General features: G+C 34.6%; 1 pseudogene; it reads left to right on the forward strand.

Annotated features, from left to right (window-relative positions):
* Positions 1–654: 654 nt before the first annotated feature.
* LOC107063444 (MLP-like protein 28) overlaps positions 655–7571 on the forward strand; it is a 14890-nt pseudogene continuing 7973 nt past the window's right edge.

The following is a 7571-nucleotide window of genomic DNA, read 5'->3' on the forward strand; positions in this document are numbered from 1 at the left end:
GTCTTCTGGTCTTATGAAGACCTCTTTATATAGGCTTGAGCTAGGGCTTGAGGGGTATTTTGGTCCAAGCAATTTTGACCCCTGGGCCTGAAGAACATGAGTTGGGCTCATCTTGTCAACTTAATGGACTGACCCAAATGTTATTTGGACTTTATTCAATCCGACTTTATTTACCAGTAATTTGACTTGGTCAACGTATCATGAATTTAAGATTTAATCCAAATTTAGTATGGATTTATCAATAAAATTTCACTGTCTACAATGCGTACGTAATAATTATTACTATTTCATAAAAAAATTAGGTCTAAAGCTTTGTTGTTAAATAATGACATTGTCAGGATTTTCACTAAGTTCAAAATATGAATAGTTAAAATGCACTTAAAAGCGAATGCGATTCAACAACTATTGTATATACATAAAAATTCTATCAACAATGAATATACAACATATTTTTTTTAATCATGGGGGGTTTGAATGGAACCCTTGTTGCTCCCACTTGACTTTGTCACTGCAAATATGATTAGATTAACTTACTGTACAATCATGCAAAATGATTTACTTATGCACAACCTACACTCTATATAAAGGTGAAAAGGTCTCTCACTAAATTTGTAAATCTTCTCTTGTTAGGAAATCACACTCACTTATAAGGAAATGGATTTAAAGGGCAAGTTGATCTCTCAAACAGAAATAAAGTGTTCTGGACATTTGCTTCATGAACACTTCAAATCAAATCCACACAAAATATCTGCCATGTCTCCTGATAGGAAAACAAACTTCACAATTCATGAAGGTCAATTGGGAAAAACTAATTGTGTTGTTAGCTGAAATTATATTCTTGGTAAGTCACTTATTCATTTCATATTTCGATTGACTTTGGTAAAAATGAGCAATGAATTACCTTTCTCTCCCTGTATAATTTTGTAATGCATTTTACATCTTTACTCGAAAACAAGTTTCAAGAGAAAAACTAAGTAGGGAAAGAGTATTATGAGAAGATGGCTTTACACATATCTAAAAGTTTACATCATTTTATATAAAAGTTGGGAGATCAAAAGTACGAACACCTAGTTTCAATTGGTTGAAGAATACATAGAGTACAGTTCATAATTCAAAATATTCTAAAAGAGTTCAAGAAATCATAATCAACCAAAAAGTATTGATTCTTCAAATATATAGTAAAAGTTCATAAAAAGGACAGAGTAAGTACCAATTTTTTTAGTTAATGGTCACAAATGAATTCTCTAGATAAAATTCTTGTAGTATGTTCATTTAGAGTAAGAACCCCCAAATTAGAATTCTAAAGAACAAATATAATTTTAGATTATAATGCTATTTTTAAATAACATCATATTTCATTGGGTGATTTATTACACTAACTTAAATGTGTGTATAGATATCATCTTATCATATTTTATTAATCCTCATATATCATATATCATATCATCATATATTACTAAAAGTGGGAACAAAAAAAGTTAAAAGTTGAAATACCAAAATATTCCTGTAAAGTTGAGATACTACAATAATGCCATAAAAAAAATATTATTTTATAAATACTAAAAAATAAATAATTCATTAATTTTCATATACAAAAACGTTACAATTTACATGATAAATAGCTAATAATCAGTATAATAATAAATATCTTCTACTTCTTTTCGTAAATAATAAATAATTATTAAGGTACAATTACATCTTTTCTACTTCTTTTCGTTTCTATATTAGCCTCATTTTATCTCTATACTAAACAAAAAAAATAAAATCTAATAAATTAAATAATAAATAATAATTGGATCATATTATTATATTACATGACAAAAGTGATAAGATTTTAAAATATTACAAATTCATATTTGTATCCAATAGTTACCTCAGTTCGTAGTAGTTGCCTTATTTACTCATAAATAATAAATAATTATAACTTAAATTTCTTATGTAACAACATATCATTAATTCTCCAAGACTCAAATACATTCTTTATAAAAATAAATTTGGTAACTGTAAACTTTATTATCAGATATGTCAATTTGTACAAGATTAGAATTCTGGATATGGACATGTTCCTTTCTCAGAGTCCTACTAAAACTCAAAACAAACTATTTGTAATCTAGGCTAAGGATAAAAATTAAGATTCTACATATATCCTGCTAATCTAGGAATCATGCTAGCTCTATGATAGATCTCTTGTGTAATTAATCTACTGATCATGCATGTGGTCCTTTCCTTTTGTTGGAAAATTCTGAGGTTCCTCTCCTGCCATATGTAGTATATTGTTGCTGCCAGTGCCATTCTGTAAACATCTGCCATAATAGACTTCCTTGTAGCATACCTTGTGGCCCATTCCAGTTCTTTATTCCAACCTTCACAGTCTCTTGTAATGAGTAGCCAGTTGAGCATCTTTTGCCATATTTGTTTTGAGAAGCTATAGGAGAAAAACAAATGTTGATGTGTTTCAACTTGTGCCTTGCATAATGCACATACATCATCCTTTATAATTCCCCAGTTACTTAGTTTGTCCTTGGTGTACAACTTTCTATGTATAGCCACATATAGTGCAAACAACCATTTAGGACTACCAAGGTTGTTGCAGGTCAATATCCTCCATGTTACTTTATTGTACTCCCCTTTTAGTACCTGATATATTTTCTTAATGCTGAAGTCTGTTTCCTCCATGATCTCAGTTACTTGCAGGCCCCTTTTTGTTAACCATTGTCCTGCTTTCAGTATTTTCTTCACCATCCATGATGCTTGCTTGATTTCAACTCCCCGTGAATCCCTACCCTTCAGATAAAAGGTATGAATCCATCCAATCCATAATTTACCTTTCTTCCTACAGAGATTCCACAAATGCTTTAAAATAGCTGCTTTGTTCCATACATACATGTCTATGATGTTAAGCCCTCCAGCAGCCTTTAGCCAACACAATGTCTCCCAGGCAATGAGTGCTTTGCCTTTACCTTGTTTTTCACCATTCCATAGAAACCTCTTGCAAATGGATTCTATTTTTTGTAGGACTTTCTTAGGCATTAGGAATATTTGAGACCAAAATCCTTGCATGACTGAGAGAACACTATTCACCAACTGAAGCTTTCATGGATAGGATAGAAATTTAACTGTCCATGTAGTGATTTTGCCCATTATTTTGTCTATGAGAGGTTGGCATTGACTTATGGATAGCTTCTTGGAATTCAAAGGCACCCCAAGATATCTAAATGGAAGATTCTTTTAGTAATACTTGTGTGTTGCAATATTTTTTGTTGTATTTCCTCTGACACTCCTCCAAAATATACACAACTCTTAGCCTGATTAGCTATCATTCCAGACACCTTGGGGAATTTCCGGAAACATTCATACAATAATGTGGTGGAAGCAACATCTCCTCTACTAAACAACAAGAGATCATCAGCAAAGCTTAACTGTACAATGTGTTGTTTGTGACATTTAGGATGGTATTTGAAAGTTGATTTGTCTTTCAGAGTCTTCAGGAGCCTGGTGAGATATTCCATAGCAAGAACAAAAATATATGGTGGTATGGGATCCCCTTTTCCCACCCTTCTCTTTGCTTGGAATGTTGGGCTAAGACACCCATTTATCATGATTGAATATGACACTGTTCTTACACAATTCATTACCCAACCTACAAACTTCTGTGGAATCTACATTCCTACTAAAACCTCCTCCAGAAATTGCCATTCCAAGGAGTCATATGCCTTCTGCATGTCAATTTTGAACCTGCACCTTGGAGAAACACCTTTCCTTCCATACCCTTTGACTAATTCATGACTCATTATCACATTATCATGCAACATTCTACCAGGTACAAAAGCAGCCTGACTTGGGTCCACTAGATCTTCCATTACAGTGTGAAGTCTGTGTGTGAGCATTTTGGAAATGATTTTATACAAGGTGGTGCAACAATATATAGGGCTATACTCCTTGATAGAGGTAGGGTGTTGTGTTTTAGGAATAAGAGTGATAACAATCTTGTTCACATGACCATACATGTTATTAGTTTGGAAAAAAATCAAGATAGCTGCAGTTACCTCTTCCCCTATGTCTGGCCAAGCTTTTTTAAAGAAATAAGCATTAAATCCATCCTCTCCTGGGGCTTTAGAGTCTACAATACTATCTAGTGCTGTCTTGACATCATCTGCAGTTAAAGGCTAAATAAGCTTGAGCTGCTGCATCTTGTTAAGTTTGTATCCAGGTTTGAATACATCTGGTTGAGCAATTGACATGTGTCTAGTGTTCTGCCCTAGAAGCTTTTGATATAATCCCACAACTTCATGCTTTATTGCGCTCATTCCTCTAATAGTTGTACCATCATCTTCCTGTTCTTCATACTAGCAAAAAATAAGCAGTGTTAGCATCCCCTAGCTTGAGCCATTGCACTCTTAAATTTTGCTTGTAAATGCTCTCCTCTATTTGACTCCATTTTATTAATTCTGTTCTCAGTATCTTCTCTTCTTCAATCATGGTTTGATGCATTGTAACTACCCTCATGTTGTTCTGCATGAGCATAAGCTCCCTCCTAATTCTTTGCACTCTATCAGCAACACCCTTAAACTCCTTTGTGTTTAGTTTCTACATTTCTCTTCTTACTACTTTCAAGTTCTTCTAGATTCCTTTCAAACCACCTCATGTTATCTTCCAACTTTCTTGAACCCCTTCCTTGAATTTTTGGTGTTTAACTAAACAATTGTAGAATCTAAATGGTCTTTTTCTGAGTGTCCCTTTGGTCTTCTACTATCAATCCCAATAGTGAATGATCTGAAAATAATGGTTCCATGGCCATGACTTGTGTTGGCGTTATATTTATCCATGCAGCATTGGCTATTGCCTTATCAATTCGACTATACACATTTCCATTTGTCCAGGTGTATTCCCTTCCTCCTATATCTAATTTTGCCAGGTTGCAATCCATTAGGCATTCCCTAAAATCCCTTGTCTCTGTATCTTGTACTTGACTCCCAACTGGTCTGTCTTCCTGAGTTAAAATAGAGTTAAAGTCCCTCATAATCAACCAAGGTTCATTGATGTTGTTAATTAGTTTTTTAATTGTTGTCCACAAAGGTGGTCTAGTGGCTATTGTGTGAAGACTATAGACTGCAGTGAACTAGAACTGAATGTTACTGTGCTTGATCATCACCAGCCCATGAATATATTGAGCTGCATCTTCCTTTTTTGTAAAAGTAACTTCATTTGGATTCTATATCACCCATATCCTCCCTCTCACATTATTACTGTCATTTGTGCACCAGTTCTATCCTGCCATGTTCTTCCTGATGATAAAACTTGTTTTATCAGCTCTAACTCTATGTTTATAAATTGCTATAAGATTAACTTTATTCCTTTTAAGAAACAGCCTCAACTCTTTGTGTTTAACCTCTTGGTTGAAGCCTCTCACATTCCATGTTACTATCATAGAAATAAATGGGGTTTTATTGGTAACTCCCTACTTCCCCCACCTACTTCTCCACTTTTCTGACCTTCATTGTAACTCTGCTCCCTTGTATCATTAATAATAGCAACTTGTTAATCTTCGTCTGGTACTCTTGTGTCTTACAGTTTGCCATTCCCCCTGCTCTTGCATGCCATCCTCTTGTTGTTGTACCATCTCTTCCTGCATTTGTACCGTATCCTGCCCTATATTATTGTTCTGCTCTTTATCTTAATTGTTAACAGGAACCCATTCTTTTTTCTTACCTTGATTCAATCCTTTCTTTTGTATTTGTTCATCTGGATTTTCCACACATGAATGTCCTACTTGGAGACACTTCTGGCAGAATATAGGCTTCCACTCAAACCATACATGTTGCTCTAAAACCTTCCCCTTGGGATCATGCATCTTAATCACTTTTGGCCAGGATCTTGTGATATCCACTTCAAATAGTATTCTAGCCAATGAAATCATGTTCACTTGGGATGTACATTCATCTACATACAGTGATTTCCCCAGGCTACTTCCAATTTTACTCAGTACCACTGCATTCCAACAGTTGAGAGGAAGGTTTGGGAGTTTAACCCACAATGGAATGGTGGTCAGTATCTCCTCCTTGAAAATAAATTCAGGCACCCATGGTTTCGTTATAACTGGCCTTTGCATTAGAAAGTGAGGCCCTGAACATAGTACCCTATCCCTCTTTTCCTCATTCATAAATCTCACCACAAAGTATCCATCCTGATGATATAGTATTACAGGCTTAATAGTGAAGGTACCCTTCTCAAGTACGAATCTCTCCATAGCTCCTATTGATGGTGCAGTGCCTACCACATATATGACAATTGAGAGGGCCCATTTTTCATTATCTCTAGCCACATCCTCCTCCAAAATTTCCACTCATTTCCTTCCATCAATGATTACTGGGAAATATAGTTGAGGTTCATATCTTTCGTTGCCAATCGATTAGTAGCAAATAGATTAGCCCAAGTTGTCGTTGTTGCTACCCCATTTAGCTCAAGCTTCCTCTGAGTCGTTACTGAGGTTTTTGCTTGTGTTATTGTTCCATTTATTTCTACCGGAGTTTTGGTTTTCCCAGCTCCACTTCCACTTTCCTTAGCTAATTCCGGCTATTGTTCATCCCTATTCAGTGCCACCTTCTCCTTACTTGTTCCGATTGAAGCTCCTTCAAGTGTTTTGAGTTGGGGTTCTGTAATCTTCCTCCTCTCAGTTTGAGATGTGCCTGCACTTGAACTACTCACAATACCCTGAGTTATTTCTTCCTCTCGACATTTTCCTCTCCCCCCTCCACTTTTTCTTTTCTTAATTTTTTTTAATTTGCTTTAAATATTTACTTTTATAACTTATATCTAATTACTTATTCAATTGCTATTTTTAATATTCATAACTCTCATGTTTTTCATATTCATAACCTCCAATTATTTAATTTAAAACTTTATGATATCTTTTTGTACTCCTACATTTTTATCTATATAATTCATCTTGTTTATTTCATGAGACACTTACCCAAAAGCATCACTTTCATTCTGAAGTTAGAATAGTGAAACACTATCACTACTATATTGTTTAATTCATATTTATGTTTGACTTTGTCACGACCCAATAATGGATGTGATGGCACTCATCTTATCCAACCAAGACAAGTCATCCTAAACCCAAATATAACAATTATATGCGGAAGTTAAAATAAGGATGAATGTTTAACACTAATACTAAAGTGGAATACAAAGTCAACTTAATTAAACTACAAAATCTGGTTGTCACATGTACAAGCCTCTAAAGTTGTCACGACCCGAGCCTACACCCTGGACGTGGCCGACACTCAAAGACCATTACTGGTCCCCAAGCGAACCCTCATCCTGGCTGACTACAAGCGGAAAATTGATTCAGGCATACAAAACTTAAAAACTGAAATAAAAGTTCATAAAACTTAAATTCAAACTTTAACTCAAAAGAAAAACTCTGAATAAAATAATATATTCAACTCGCCATAAAATAGGCACTTAAGTCTTTAAATCATTTAATAAAATAAATGAATAATACAGACTTCTCAACTATACTGACTATCTATGAAGCCTCTAACTGATAAAGATGGAAGTCGGGACAA

Source organism: Solanum tuberosum, unplaced genomic scaffold, assembly GCF_000226075.1.
Source record: "Solanum tuberosum cultivar DM 1-3 516 R44 unplaced genomic scaffold, SolTub_3.0 scf00357, whole genome shotgun sequence".
Classification (NCBI taxonomy): Eukaryota; Viridiplantae; Streptophyta; class Magnoliopsida; order Solanales; family Solanaceae; genus Solanum; species Solanum tuberosum.